Below are 17,364 nucleotides of genomic sequence, written 5' to 3' on the forward strand. Positions count from 1 at the left end.
ACTGTATGTCAGATACTGGTCTTATCCCTTATGTGTTTCCTTGCATCCTCATCCCATGATTTTGGAACTATTTTACTCATATGGGAAAACAAAAACAATATCAAGGTGTTATTTACAATCTCCCTCCTTTGTCATGAATATATATTTAAAAAAATAACTCTAAAATTAAATAAAAGCTCCAACATGAGGAAACTGAAAAACACCTCAGTAAAACATGGTTGAAAATAACAATAGCCTGCATGCTTCTATTTGCTTGGACAACACCTTAGTATACAGTGATGCATTCAGACACTAAGTTACTTCTACCATAATTAAGTGAAATGGATGTTAAAAGACCCTTCAAAACTAATTCTACCTTCCACCAAATATTGTCAACCATCTCTCATCATAAAGCTTGACTTTCCCTGTCCCTAATAATGTGAAATTCATGACCTTACTCATTAAGATATTCTGTTCTTAGAACTTTTCGTACATATCAGACTAAAAACTATTATTGTAAGGTGAAACTGCTCCAAATTGTTTACTTCATTTATAGCAATTGAGACTGTCAATTGATCTAATGAAATACTTAGCTCTTCTGTATGATCACTGTTTTAGTGTGATCACCCATTTTTCAGTGTCAATTAAATTTTATGCTAATCAAGGTTTTCCTTAATGAAAGCTCTTTCCCTGTTCATTTGTTCTGTGATCTGTACATTATCGTTCTGGTGGTGCAAAGATCAAATCCTCTACTTAGCAATTAAATCAAACTATTAAATCACTAAAGAATACATTGAGAATAACATAGTCTTGACCCAAGGGTAAAAAGAATGGAGAGAAAGATAAGGAAAGGCTGATCAATATTTCATTCCTCCTTAGAGCAGGGAACAAAATGCCCATGGAAGGAGTTACAGAGACAAAGTTTGGAGCTGAGATGAAAGGATGGACCATCCAGAGACTGGACACCTGGGGATCCATTCCATAATCAACCACCAAACGCAGACACTATGGCATATGTCAGCATGATTTTGCTGAAAGGACCCTGATATAGCTGTCTCTTGTGAGACTATGCCAGTGCCTGGCAAATACAGAAGTGGATGCTCACAGTCGTCTATTGGATGGAACACAGGGCCCCCAATGGAGGAGATAGAGAAAGTATCCAAGGAGCTGAAGGGGTCTGCAACCCTATAGGTGGAATAACAATATGAACTAACCAGTACCCCCAGAGCTCATGTGTCTAGCTGCATATGTAGCAGAAGATGGCCTAGTCAGCCATCATTGGGAAGAGAGGACCCTTGGTCTTGCAAACTTTATAATGCCCCATAGAGGGGAACGCCAGGGCCAAGAAGTGGGAGTGGATGGGTAGGGGAGCAGGGTGGGGGAGGGTATAAGGGACTTTCAGGGTAGCATTTGAAATGTAAATGAAGAAAATATCTAATAGAATTTCAAAAAAGAGGAAATTTTAAAAAAAGACATACATAAGAGTAAGAAGTTCTGATACATTGTTTATAGAGTAGGTTCACTATACATATCATATCTGCAGCATAATTTTAAAAAGTAAAAGAAAGGATTTGTAAGGATTTCATAATAAAGAAAGGATATTTGAGAAGTCATATATAACTAACTTAATTTTGACGTTGCATAATGAATATGTGGTTAGCATTTGTAAGATGATCAGGTGAGGAAGGCAAGCACAATGAAATTCCAAATACTATTGGATTTGCCACAGAGAGTGAAGGATCAGAGGCAAGATTTTAACGGGACTCAAATAAAGTCTAGGGGTGGAGAATGCTCATGACATATATTGCTCTGCCCTCCATGTCTCAGTTATGGTCTGCTCTTTCTATGCCTGGAGCTACACAAGACGGTCAGAGGAGCCCTGGCATCCTTCACCCTTAATAGGCCTACACGCAGATGGGCTTGAAGAGAATTGGCCTTTCATTTTTCATGCTCCTGTTTCCCCACCTGTCCAAGGGTGCAGATAGCAGGATTGTGGGGTCAGCCGCATCTCTGTTGGCAGTGGGTTGTGCTGCCCCACCCCGATGCCACGAAGCCTTTCGAGGTAGGAGAGACCAAGACCAGTGCACAGCACTTTAACTCTGGTCTCCTGTACTCTGTCCTCTGTACTCACGTGCCTGCAGCCATTCTCTCCAGCCTGCCTCCTTCCCACAGCAGAAGCAGGGCTCCGCCCAGACCCTCCCTCGGAGTCGATGGCATCCATGAGCTGCTAGACTCTTGAGGGTGGAGTCTCCCCTGGCCTTCACTTTGGTGAGATGGACTCAGCTCAGAGCACCCCTAAGGCCCTGGAGGCCTTCTGGGTCCCCACCTCTGCTGGTTCTGCTGCTGCTGTCCCTGCTGATGATAAAGTCATCTCTAGAGTCACACCTGGCCCATGTGATTGCTTTATTTTGGAATTGATGTATATTATGAAGCCTTGCTGAACTAAGTTTTGTGTGTATATATTTAAAGATCAGTGTTTAAATAAAAAAACAAACCAACTATGTACTTACTCTGACTTCTGTGGACAGCAATTTGGTAGGTAGTGATTAACTGTGAATAAACGTACAATGAGTTCTTAAAACAAACAAACAAACAAAAAAAAAACATTGGACCACATTCAGAACACATAGAACTTACCCCCAAATGCAAAAATAACCTTGGCAAGGTAGTTTTAGTCAACTGAAATAATCTCCAAAGATTGCTGATATTACACACATTCTATAACATTCTTGTGAGCAGGAGAAATGACTTAATTCTACAGAAGTATCTGTCAATGCATTCCCCAAAGTTATCAAGGGGAAATCTAATACGGGTTTAATATGAAGTCCAACTAAATGTAACTGTGTGACTAGAAGGGAGATGTAACAATACTTTAGACTATGACTACGTGCTTCTAGTTGATCAACAGTCAATAAGAGTATTGGAATAGCACTGTTTTAAAAGGAAGGGAGATGGGTAATCTCAGCTCTGTGAATAATTTTGGAATCCACATGTGGGGTATCAATTTTGCCTTAAATGTGCCACTGGTAAATTAGCATACATTCATATCAAGATGACCAGGACCTAATAGTGAAGAAAACTAAAAGTTTGTCATGGATAGCACAACTGGAACTCAGCACAGAAAATATATGTAAAAGGAAGCTTCATCTTCAATATGTGGAATGCTGCTATGTTAAATTACTATATGGAGTAATATACATATAGAACTGTATATGCATATTACTCCAGAAGTAAGAACCATGACCTAAAATAAATGTTGTCACACTACAGTGATGTATTGTCTAGGAATATAAGTCACCTTAAAGTGGAATGAGAAATTCTAGGATACAAACAGAAGTAGTTTCTATCACTTTAACTCTTATATGAGGCTGGGTAGGTAGCTATGAATAAAGAAATTAGGTGTTAAAATTCCAGACACCTGGTTTGCTGATTCATTTTAAAGATGAGTGATTTGGGCTTTGCTTTTGTTTTTATTTTCTTTGTTTTGTTTTGTTTGTTTTCTTTATTCTGTGTTTACCTTATTATGGAATTCAAATGCACTTAGAAAGAGCTAAAGGCTCAATCCAAATTAAGATGGAAATTATATGAATTTGCAGAAAAACAGCAGCCTTAGAACCAAACTGAGATCATACTGAAATGGAGAGGTCTAGGTGGGTTAGAGTTACCTCTCTTCTGTGGATGCTGCAGGTGAGTGGGAATGTTGTTTTACTCCCCAACACTATCTCACTGGCATTACACTGGGATATAGAAAGCTGCTTCATTCTCTTTCCCACGGCGATAAGAAGTTTACAAAATCTAGAACAAGCAGTCACGTCTGAGCAGGCACACCATTCTTTCATTTTTAGCTCATAGCAGCAACATTGTTCCAGGGAGGATGCAGGCCTCTAGGAGCCAATGGGAATTTTAGAGCAAAGATCAACATCTATTAAGGGAGTGCCTGTTACAGTGTTAAGTTTTCCTAGCCATCACAATATATGTACATGTTTATTTATCTGAGGGCTGAGGGTAGAATCTAAGGCTTCATACACAAGAGGTAGGTACTCTACCACTGAGCTACATGCCTAACATCCTGAGTGATGTTTTTTTCAAAAGTGATCATTGAGATAATAGTAATCAGTACTTGGTAAACTAAAAATGATATTTCTACCTCTTCTTTGTTACTTACATTTCTTCCCCAAGTCTGCATTCTTGATGATGTGAGAAGTACTTGTTCACAATAAATGAGTTTCTTAGTAGGATGAAATTAAACATGTTTCATCAAATTTATGTAAATGTCACTCTGAATAAAAGTTCTGTACCTTCAGGAATAGCACATGTCACAACCATCTATTCACTGGAGCAATTTTGTTGAGGAAAAAAATACAGTAACTGAGCATCAACAAGAAATAAGGGGAATGGTCAAATAAACTCAGAGGCATTAGCAATGAGGAAGGCTACTTACACCAAAGATCCTCCACCCTGGTCAGAATATATGTGCTACAGAAAGGCTGAGACATTTGCATTTGCAAACAAAGATCCACTACTTATGAATCAAAGTACTCAACCTCTTAGTTCCTCAATATCACAACAATTAAATAAGATGGGTTAAAATATACTCCCACTGAGCCCAAGAAGCTGAGAACAGATAGATTGCAGGCCTGGGGGAAAACCTACTACTGTTATTCTGTTAAATGAATATAACAATAAAATAACTCCTAGTGGTATATTGGAATACCCATAGCCCAAAGCATCACTCAACCCTCATCTGAGAAGCTTCTTCTTGCATTAGATGGTAATTAGTAGAGAGACCCTCAACTGTATGACATGGCAAGAGTGAGAAAGACTTTGACAGGCTAACCTCTAAATGGAATTGCTGTGTCACACCCCCTTCCCTGAAGTCTCAGGAAACTATGCAGAAGAGGTAAAATGATTGAAGAGAGGTTGTGTATGGCTCCGAGGAGACAGAATTTTCCAGACTCAATTTGGCAGATGCATATCAGAAGATATAGACACTGTAACATCATGGATGAGATATATTTAAGTTCAAATGAGACAAAAATACCATCATGGAGCGTGTTAGGTAGACAAAAAGTTCCACCTCACCCAAAAAGATATTCTCAACTGAAGGGGGGAAATTGTTTTTCTTAAATGAAATGACCTACTAGAACAAGTATCATGCTGAAAGGAACCTGACTAACACAAATCAGACTTCATTGTTGTTTTGTGTGTGTTTTCTTTTAAGAGAGAGAATGAACATAAAGATGGGCCCATGGGCAGGTGGAGGAAGACCTGAGAGAAGTTTGAGATTCTAAAAGAATATATTTTAAATTATTTTAAATGTACTCATCAGTACTCATATGTTAAATGACTGGTAGTCAGATGCAAATAAAAATTACCACATTTAAAAGACAGATATAGAATATTTGCATTGTCACTGAAATTTATATGAACACCACTACTTTAACTCTGTCTTGTGAGGTTGACATAAGTACATAAATACTATAAAGTCTCACTTTCTTCTTGGTTTCATTTCTTGGATGAGAAATAATATACAATTATTATCATATGAAATAAACTGAATGCAGTTGCCATAATAGAGCCAGTTTCCCTGATCAATAGCTCCCTCTCATGCGGTGTTATCTAGGGACCCAAGAAAAGTGTGATCATCATGTAGCAAATGGCTCAGCCCAACATGAAACAGCTGATCACTAGCCAGCTATGTATTCATTGTAGGTACCTTATTTGCATATTTATTTTAAAGGATGTAAATGGTATTCAAATGTCTTAATTATTCCTTCCTGATACAAGTTTCATACTTCCCTAGCTACTCACTCTTGCTCATAGTTTGTAAGTAAAAAAAATTATCTATATAGCAAGAAGATGATAAAAATTAAGCCTCCATAATGTTGTATGTTTTCTTTAAGTAGAATCTAGAAGCCAAAGGAATTTTTTTTTAATTCTGCTGATGTATAAATGCACCTAAACTTATACCGCAACCTATGGATTTTTTCTTTTTTTAATATAATTTTATTTGTAATTCGTTTTTATACTCCATATTCCACTCCCCACCCCTCCCCATCCACCCTCCAGACTGCTCCACATTCCACACCTTTTCCCCACCCATGCTGTTTCTACGTGGATGCCCCCACCCTCCACCCCACCTGACCTCTATACTCCCTGGAGTCTCCAGTCTCTTGAGGGTTAGGTGTATGTATCATCTCTGAATGAGCACAGACCCAGAAATTCTCTACTGTACGTGTGTTGGGGGCCTCATATCAGCTGGTTTATGCTGTGTGTTCAGTGGTTCAGTTTTTGAAAGATCTTGGGGGTTCAGATTAATTAAGACTGGTGGTCCTCCATCAGAATTGCCCTTCTCCTCCACTTCTTTCAGCCTTCCCTAATTCAATAACAGGGCTCAGCTGCTTCTGTCCATTGGTTGGATGCAAATAACTGCATCTGACTTTTTTAGCTCCTTTTTGGGTCTTTCAGGGGCAGTCATGATAGATCCCTTTTTGTGAGTGCTCCATAGCTTCAGTAATTGTGTCAGGCCTTGGGACCCCCCCCCCCTTGAGCTAGATCCTACTTTGGGCCTGTCACTGGACCTTCTTTTCCTCAGTCTCCTCTCCATTTCCATCCCTGTAATTCTTTCAGACAGGAACAATTATGCGTCAGAGATGTGACTGGCATGGCAACCCTATCCTTCACTTGATGCCCTGTCTTCCTGCTACAGATGGGCTCTATAAGTTCTCTGTACCTACTGTCTGGCATTTCATCTAAGGCCCTCCCTTTGAGTACTAAGAGTCTCTCACCTCCCAGATTCTCTGGTGCATTCTGCCCACCCCCACCCTCCCATTTCCTGAGGTTGCCTGTTTCCATTCTTTCTGCTGGCCCTCCAGTCTTCAGTCCTTTTCCCTCACCCAATAACAGATCAGGTTTCCTCTTCCCCACTCCCTGTCCACTTTCCTTCCCAGGTTCCTCCACTTGTGACTGCTTTCTTCTCTCTCCCAAGTGGAACTGAGGTGTCCTCACTTGGCCACTTCAACTTGTTGGGGCCTTTAAATTCTGTGGACTGTATCTTGTGTATTCTGTATGTTTTTTTTTTTCTTTTGCTAATATCCACTGATTAGTGAGTATGCACCATACATATCCTTTTGTCTCTGAGTTACCTCACTCAGGATGATATTTTCTAGTTCCATCCATTTGCCTGCAAAACTAAGAATATACTACTAATGACTGGATCCCTAGTGTTAGTTTGGGGAAACTAACTTTATTCCAGAACTTCATAAAAGGCCACAGTGAATAACAAGCAAGTGAGATGTCAAATCTCCTTCAATGTTTAATCTAATCATACTAGGAAAGCCTAGAACATATATGTCTTCATATAATCCTATATTTATTTAGGTTTCCCCTTGCTGGGATCAAAGTGCCAATAGTATGATATACTGAGAGTCTAACTGCTGCTACAACTAAACATCTCCAGGAGAACTTCAATCTGAGGGAAAAAAAAAAACAAAAAAACTCAAAACACTCAGGGAACAGTGGGACACCAAAGACAATTTGACACATTTTTTTTTTTTTTTAAGTTCATTGCCGCACCTATGTAGCAACTGCTTTTATGCTTGGAATAAAAAGCAATAAAAATGAAGAGGCTCAGCCAGGGTTCGTTAAGATCACAGCTGAGTTTACACAGACATTAATGGAACTGCAATAACTTCTGAGGAGTTTCCCTGCTGAGACTCTCCACCTACTGGCTCTAGTCAACTATGTAACATGAGGAATGCCAGCTGACTGACATAGCCCACTGGAAAATCCCACTGCACACAGGACTTTCATCCAATCTCCACATGAAAACTGCAAAATTTTACCCAAACTGTTGTCTTTTACTCTATACTACAAGTAAATTTGAACTATACAGAGCTTTGTTTTTTTTTTTTTAAGTCACAAAGATACGAAAAGAAAGAATGGATTTAAGGAAGTAAAGAAAAATTAAAGGAGGAAGGAAAGAAGGAAGGAGCTAGCAATCTCCTCTTTAAATGTGAATTCGGAAATAACAATGAAGATGCATAGGAAATGTCTGGAAGTTTTGACCAGTGACCTTGCTTGATTCAGGTGGTTGTTGAGCTAAAGCAAGATCAGCACAGTGTTCTTTTAGTTTTTGCTGCTACTATGTCATCCATATTTGTCTGATGAATTCAGTTCCTGTGGTGAGCAGAACAATAGCCCCAAAAGTCTACATTATAATCCATGGAACCTGGATATCACCTTATAAGACAAAAAAAATCTCAAGGATCCTTGTATAAAAGAACAAAGGAAGCATCAACAGTGATCATAGGAGGTAGTGTAGGAAAACTGCACAAACAGAAAAGAGCAAGTTCACAAATTAGCCCATGAAGTACACTATTTATTACGTTCACCATAGGGACCAAATTCTTGAGACAAATAGGGATAGATAAAGTAACAGCCTTACTCAATTATGTTGTAAAATTATGTTGTAATTTTAGATTCTTAAATTCCAAAATTGTACAATAATCACTCTCCATATACCACACTAATAGATGAAGAAAAAGAGATTGTGCATTTGACAGTGAGCAGGGGACATAATGAGAGACCCTGGAGGAGACAGGAGAAAGAGAAATAACAATACAAATGCAGTACTTATATAGGGAAATTCCAAGGAATATGATATATTATTGAGGTATGAAATCATGATGAAAATGCCATTAAGAAATCTGTTATTGTATTACCTTACCAATTAATTAAAATAAAAATGTTTATATTTTAGCAGTAAAATAATAATACTTAATTTTAAATTTATATATATATAATATATATATATATATATATATATACCCATGCATAACTAATATAGTCCTAGAATGCCCTCATGAACTGTTGGGAAATACTGTCACTCCGAGGTTACATGACAAGCTTCAGGCAACTGTTATTTTTCAGTTCAGGATAGCATGACACTACACTTCCCAGCCTCATTGTCATCATTTTCTTCATCTCCATACTTAACAAATGACTTGCCATTTTGCTCACCAAAAGTAAGTTAAATATAATTTAATTTATAGGACAAGCAAATAGAGGCTAGCATAGGTACAAAGCGTGTACAAGAGGACAGAAGGAAGTTTCAGCAAGTAAAGTGCAATGAAGTCTGAGAAGACAGAAAAACAAGAGAAAGCCAGAGCCACACGTTAGCATTGTACAACAGCAAAAAGTTCAACTGATTCAATCAGGTGTAGTTTTGAGATCTGGAACTTCTTTTGTACAACACTACAAAACAATAAAATGCTTGGGGGTGATGTGTGTGATGCTTGGTTTTTTTCATAATGTAAGTCACCAATTCTGAGTTGCACAGTATCTTCAAAAGTAGGTCAAGAAAAATTCTCATGCTTTTCATTAAATCTGTAACTGTTGGAACTACTTTCTTAATCTTAAATTATGAATCATAAAAATAAGTAATAGTGTTTACTAGTCACAACTTATTTCTGAGACAAAAGCTAGAGTGTGTGGAATAAATTAATGAATGAATGAAATGTATCTAAATAACTTCTTACAAATTCCAAAATATATAATCCTTCACTAAAAGAAAAAATACTGCTGGGATCTAAAGGCATCTTCTCAAAGAGGACATTAGAAGAAATATCATAAATTTATATCAGTACCATTTTATCTCTGTTTTCAATACTACATGCATTCTTTAGCTTAAAGGGCCTTCAGAGGCACATTAAAAGTGGACTCCACTAGTTCAGGAGCATCTGAGTTGTGGTTTTTATTTCAGAGAAAGGGGTGTGAAATGAGTTTTCATGCTAATATTGGCCTAAAATTCACTCTGCATTCCAGGCTAGGTTTGGAGTTGCAATCCTTGTTTCTCATCCTTCAGAGTATAAGGAATATTTGCATGCACTACCAAACAGAGTGGGCTGATACTAAAGGAGGCTTTTTATTAAAAAAAAAAAATGAAGCTTTTATTTATCAGCAAAGCTGCATATAACTCATTCACTAATTTATCCCTATATTCATATAACATTCAAACATTCCTTCTGTGTTAGGCAATGGAAATGCCATAGTAAAAAAAAAAAAAAGATTCCTGACACCATTGAATGCATAGTGTAGCGTAAGAGAACAACAGTGAGTGACTGAGCAGTTTCAAGTATAATGAACTCTATGTGGTGAAAAATGCAGTATGTGTGAAGAACCTGAACAAAGAAAGAACATGACTATTTGAAGAATTAAAATAATTTCAGTGTCACTAGAGAAGGAAGAATAATAGGGAAAATATAGACAAACACCATGAATTTGTGACTTCAAGATTATCTATGAGTTTAGACAAAGGCTTCTTTTCTCCCTTTATTGAAAACAGATTATTTTCTCTCATACGATATATCCTGAAGTTAGCTTCCTCTCCCTCTTCTCTTCATACTTCTTCCCCACATTCCCTCCCATCTAGATACACACTGTTTCTGCCTCTCATTAGAAAAGAACAGGCTTCTAAGAGATAACAACATGACAAAACCTGTAAAACAAATACCATCAAATCAAAGATGGACAAGAGAAGACACAAGACTCATAAAGCCATTCATTCACATGCTTAAAAGTCCCAGGAAAACACTAACCTGGAAACCATAATACATAGATAGAGGACCTGGTGCAGACCCATGCAGGCTCTGTTCATGCTGCTTCATGTTCTAGGATTCCCTGAGATCTGAAGGGAGAAATTTGATAGAGACATTCCATTTAGAGCTGAAAGTTCCAAGGCCTGTCTGTCTGTCTGTCTGTCTTTGCCTCTGTCTCTGTGTTTCTGTGTCTCTGTGTCTGCCTCTCTGTTTTTTCTTGTATCTGTCTCTGTCTCTGTCTCTCTGTCTCTCTGTCTCTGTCTCTCTCTGTCTCTGTCTCTCTCTTTCTCTCTCTCTCTGTCTCTCTCTGTCTCTCTCTGTCTCTCTCTGTCTCTCTGTCTCTCTGTCTCTCTCTCTCTCTCTCTCTCTCTCTCTCTCTCTCNCTCTCTCTCTCTCTCTCTCTCTCTCTCTCTCTCTCTCTCTCTCTCGTGTGTGTGTGTGTGTGTGTGTGTGTGTGTGTGTGTGTGTGTGTGTGTGAGATATCAATCTGTGGGAGTCTCTATTTGTTCCCATCTTCTTCACATGGAAGCTTCTCTGATGAGAGCTGGGCAGAGTATCTTCCCACATCAAAAGCACTAGATTGTAAGTGTGAATAGACAAAGACTTCTTATACTTTTTCTATACGTGATCCTTTTTTCAGTCAAGAAATTTTAAATGGCACAGGAGTATATGAATCAAGTATATACAAGTAATAAATCATAAAGGCATGTATTTTAAGACACTTGTTAAAGATGAAAGGAAATTTTTCTGTTAATAAAATGGATGTGCATAGTTATTTTTGCTTTAAAAATTAAGAATTGCCAGAATAATTGATACCACAACACAAAGAACAACTTCAATGTTTTTCAGAATATAATGATCTTAATATTGTCACTACTGAGAGTTCCACTTCACGTAAATATGTGGTACAAAATGGCAGAAGTATATTCAGAAGGCTGTTGAACAAATTGATGGAAATTTTGTGATAATTGCAAGCCAAAATTCTTATGAAACATGAGTCAGCAACTCAAATAACAATTTAAAAAGCAAGCATTCTAATACAGCAAAACCCAAAGATTTAGTAATTTTATATATGCTGAGGAATGCTGGTAAAGAAATAGTTAAAGATTTTGTTTTCTATAAGCAATTATGTTTCTATAAGAGAAGAAAAACTGAATAATAAAAGAAAAAATAAATAACATACAACATTCACACAAAGTAACTAAAGCATTTCAGACACTAACACCCCCTAGTACGACATGCTGAAAGCTCCTTAGAGGAATTAGCTGTTTGTTTTTCAATTACTTTTGGTCATGTGTGTTCAGAAAGCTTTACTCTTTCCAAATATTTCACAATCCTCACATTCAGTCACATGACACTATATGGGGTGGTAAGCAAGTAAGTGCCCTAGTAATTGTCTTCTCCCCTTTTCACATAAGTAGGCCATATCATAAAGAACACCCAAACGCAGCAGAAAGAGCAGAAAAAGCCCTAAATAAGTACTACCTGGAAGCACTACATTTATGTTAGAGCATGTACCTCTGTGAGCTCTAGGTCACTATCATATGTGTGTGTGTGAGTGTGTGTGTGTATACGTGTGTGTGTGCGCGTGCGTGCGTGTGCGTGTGTGTGTGCATGTGTGTGTGTGAGTGCGTGTGCATGTGTATGTGTGCGTGCCTGTGTGTGTGTGTGCATGTGCATGCGTGTCAGTGTGTGTGTACAAGCGTGCGTGAGCATGTGTGTGTGTGTGTGTGTGTGTGTGTGTGTGTGTGTGTGGTATGTGTGGTGCATGGGGGGGAGGGGGCTTTGGCTTCTGCCTTGCTACTCCCTTCCTGTGTTTCCAGCAGCACAGGCAGGCACCTAATCTAGCACTGTCCACAAATGCTTCTCCCCTATGTTCAGAATGCTGACAGGTTAAGATTGAAGAAGAAATAAAATATGTAACATCTCTGTCAAAAATATAATTCTTTATCACAAACATCATAATCACTGATAAAGCCAAGTGCTAAATTAATTTTACTTTTTGTAGACATGAAAATTAAATTCAGAACATTGGAGATTCCGGTTCTTCACTAGTACTGAGGGGTAGCTCCGGTTCTTCACTAGTACTGAGGGGTAGCTCCAAGCCTGCATCTTATATGGATCACCTTGAAATTAAGAGTTTCATGTTGGTGCCAGAGCACCTGTAGCTAATCCTATGCCACAGCATTCCATACCCAAATACCACCAGGGGAGAGCTGGCTTAGCAGAAGTGCAGACAAGCTTGTGAAAACCACAGGTAAGACAACCACTTCTGCTCAGAGGGACCTTCCCAGAACCCTCAGGATACAGGAACTGAGGAGTAGTCTGGAACAGGATCCTTCTGGTTTCCATCTGTGCCTGGAGCTGACCCTGTGCCACAGTTCTCCATACCCAAATTCCTCCCAGAGAGAACTGCTCTCCCAGGAGTACTGACACACAGGCTTACAGGAGGGAAAAGCCACAGTCAGAGACAGCAAGACCAACTAACATCAAAGATAACCAGATGGCTAGAGGCAAGATTGCCTGGCATCATCAGAACCCAATTCTCCCACCATAACAAGTCCTGGTTACACCATCACACCAGAAAAGCAAGGCTCTGATCTAAAATCACTTCTCATGATGGTGATAGAGGATTTTAGGAGGGTCATAAATACCTCCCATAAAGAAATACACAGGTAAACGGGTAGAAGCCCTTAAAGAGGAAACACAAAAATCCCTTAAAGAGTTACAGGAAAACACAACCAAACAGGCAAAGGAAATGAACAAAACCATACAAAATATAAAAATGGAAATAGAAAGAATAAAGAAATCACAAAAAGAGACAACCATGGAGTTAGAAAACCTAAGAAAGAGATCAGGAGTCATAGATACAAGCATCACCACCAGAATACAAGAAAAGATCTTTACAAATCCTACATCTGATAGAGGGCTAATATTCAATAAATACAAAGAACTCAAGAAATTAGACTCCAGAGAACCCTATTAAAAATGGGGAACAGAGCTAAACTGAGAATTCCCAACTAAGGAGCCTCAAATAGACAAGGAACACCTAAAGAAATGTTCACCACCCTTAGTCATCAGGAAATGAAAATCAAAACAACCCTGAGATTCCACCTCACACCAGTCAGAATAGCTAAGATCAAAAACTCAGGTGACAACAAATGCTGGCAAGGGTGTGGAGAAAGAGTAATACTCTTCCGTTGTTGGTGAGATTGCAAGTTGGTATAACTCTGGAAACCAGTCTGGTGGATCCTTAGAAATTGGGCATAGTACTACCTGAGACCACAGCTATATGACTCCTAAACATATACCCAGAAGATGCTCCAACATGTAATAAGGACACATGCTCCACTATGTTCATAGCAGCCTTATTTATAATAGCCAGAAGGTAGAAAGAACCCAGATGTCCCTCAACAGAGGAATGGATACAGAAAATGTGGTACATTTACACAATGGAGTACTACTCAGCTATTTAAAAAGCTTACCTTATGAAATTCTCAGGCAAATGGATGGAACTTTAAAATATAATCCTGAGTGAGGTAACTCAGTCACAAAAGAACACACATGGCATGCACACACTGATTAGTGGATATTAGACCAAAAGTTTGGAATACCCAAGAGTAAATTCATAGACCATATGAAGCCCAAGAAGAAAGAAGACCAACGTGTGGATGCTTCAATGTTTCTTAGAAGGGGGAACAAAATTACTCACAGAGGGACATATGGGGACAAAGTGTGAAGCAGAAACTGAAGGAATGACCATCCAGAGACTGCCCCACCTGAAGATTCATCCCATATACAGTCAACAAACTGAGACACTATTGTGGATGCCAAGAAGTGCTTGCTGACAGGAATCTGATATAGCTGTCTCCTGAGAGGCTCTGCCAGAGACTGACAAACACAGAGGTGGATGCTTGCAGCCAACCATTGGACTGAGCTCTGGGGTCCCCAATGGAGGAGTTAGAGAAAAGACCCAAGGAGCTGAAGGGGTTTCCAACCCCATAGGAAGAACAAAAGTATCAACCTTCCAGACCTCCCAGAGCTTCCAGGGACTAAACCACCAACCAAAGAATGCACATGTTGTGATCCATGGCTCTAGTCACATATGTAGCAGAGGATTGCCTTATTGGGCATCAATGGGTGGAGAGGCCATTAGTCCTGTGAAGGCTCTATGCCCCTATGTAGGGAAATGCCAGGGCCAGGAAGCAGGATTGGGTGGGTTGGTGAGCAGGGGGAGGGGGGGATAGGGGAAGGGTGTTTTTCAGAGGGGTAACCAGGAATTGGGATAACATTTGAAATGTAAATAAGAAAATATCCAATAAAATAATGAGAGAGAGAGAGAGAGAGAGAGAGAGAGAGAGAGAGAGAGAGAGAGAGAGAGAGAGAGACCATTGGTCCTGAGGTTTTTTGATGCTCCAGGGTAGGAAGATGGGAGTGGGTGAGTGGGTGGAGAAAAACACTTATAGAGGCAGTGGGAGGGAGAGGGATACAGGGTTTCCAAAGGCGAGAGAGACCTAGAAAGGGGAATACATTTGAAATGCAAATAAAGAAAATATCCAATAAAAATGAGTTTCATGTTATTCTAAGATTAAATTGCTACAGACTGGGGAATTATTGCTATAGTAACAGATTATCCACAGTTATTTTAAAAATAAACTTTCATGTCAAAGCAAGAATCCATTCAAACTGTAATAATAAGAGAGAGAGGAAGGTGGTATTTCAAAAACATTGAACATTTTCCATTTTTATTTTCCTTTGAAAACCACATAACAGTACCCAAAATAGACATTTTGATCTGACTCAAAGTATTTCCATTTGTTTAATGTGAAAGATGAAGTCTGCTTTTTAAAATTAATTTATAAATTTTATTTAAGCTCTAGAACATACATCAATAGATATTGATTGCATCCTTTTGCCATGGACAGTACGTGCAGTTTTGCATTTGCCCTACACAAAATATTTATGTTCTTCTAAAGTAAGAAGGGAATAGCATGTTCTAAATGTATAATTCATGCAAATAGTTATATCCAAAATTTAAATCAAATTATTGCAATATTTAATGGTGAAGAAAATCTAAAGTTAGAGACTTAAGATGAAGTGGCATAGCCAGTCCATTTGTCTTTTTAATTAGCATATAATAATTGTGCAAATAAGTCTAAATTTGCATCTCTTTGCTCTGGTACCCATTAACTTTAATGCTTTGACATAGGTCCTTCATCTGTATAAACATCTCAAAATTTTCCTGTCAGAGATTGCAGTGGTGTGTACTGGCTTTATGCCTTATCGCACATGAGATTTTTGAGGGACAAATGAAGGAAGAGGTATAAATACACTTAGAAACTTCAAAATGTAAGATTACAATTACATGGCTTCCTCTTTTTACAGCAAAAGTTGGGAATTGATTTATTGTACACATGTTACAAAATTAATACACTGCTAGATTTCTTAGCCAGAGTATATGAAGTGCTCCTGAATCTACTTCAGGTTTATAAGGCCCCTAAGAAAGGAATATGAAGAAAGTGAAGATCGATGATTGCTTCAAGTCCAACTGTACAATGTGGACATGTGACAAACTATCACAGTGTTCACCTTGAATATAAACAATCTTTGATACTTTGCTATTTATATTTTAACTAAAATAAGAGAATTTATAGAAACTCTCATTAATACTTTAGTACTTAAATGATGAGAGAATTTTCCTTCAGATCTCATATAGGGCTTTGTAAGTTAAGTGTAAAACAGCAATGTGTTTCTATCCCAAGCAACAATCAAGGTTCTGTAGCTCACTGAGAAAAAGCAAATAAAGTTAAAGCTAAACATGAAGGAAAGAGTATGCCTGGGTTTTTGTTTTAAATAAAATAACGTCCCTGAAAACTAAGAAGATGTATATGAGCTGACGCAAGGAAATCATTGGTTTCCAGGCTTTAAAAGACAGTTTCTCAAGGATGTATTTTCCTATTCAGAAGCAAGTTACTACGCAACATCAGAAATGACATAAAACAAAAGAAACTACCTTCCACAGAAAGCATGAATCAACAGCCTCAAGGCAAGGGTGGATGGCTGGTAAATTTGAGGGCCTCCTGATCCGAGTTGAATCACAAACTCAGCTCACAATCACTACACTGGGAATAAACGATTCACAACATGTAGAAAAGCAGTAGGAGCAAAACTGACCATTTTACCAGAATTGACTATTGGATTTCTCTGGAAGGTCTGTGCTTTAGAGGTAACTAGATTGCTATACCAACAAAGCTTATGAAGCAAGCCTGCCTCAAGGGGATATGGCTCTAGCGCCATCTAGTGCAAATGCACTTGGAGTAGTTCATAAAAGGCGAGATACTCACAAGTGCCATCTAGTGACAATAAGAAAGAAGTGCACCGAGACCAGGAAATACAGTGCAAATTCTTGTAAACTGAAGCTTATCTGGCAGTGATAGCACAGACAAATTTCTGATCTCTTACCGGTAGGTACGAATTACAGTACATTCTCAACTGGAGTGTGTTGTAATGTGTTGCCTCTGAGTTTAGGTGAGAGAACACTTTCAATTTGTTGCTTGCTGGACCATTTCTGTCTCCTGAAGTATCACATTGTCTTCTGGCTCTCCTACACTTTGCCCATACTTCCTACACCATTTTCTCAATACAGAAAGTTTATGCGCGGGCGCGCACGCGCGCATGTGTGTGTGTGTCTGTGTGTGTGTGTGTCTGTGTGTGTGTGTCTGTGTGTGTGTGTCTGTGTGTGTGTGTCTGTGTGTGTGTCTGTGTGTGTGTATGTCTGTGTGTGTGT

Source organism: Mus pahari, chromosome X, assembly GCF_900095145.1.
Source record: "Mus pahari chromosome X, PAHARI_EIJ_v1.1, whole genome shotgun sequence".
NCBI classification, from domain to species: domain Eukaryota; kingdom Metazoa; phylum Chordata; class Mammalia; order Rodentia; family Muridae; genus Mus; species Mus pahari.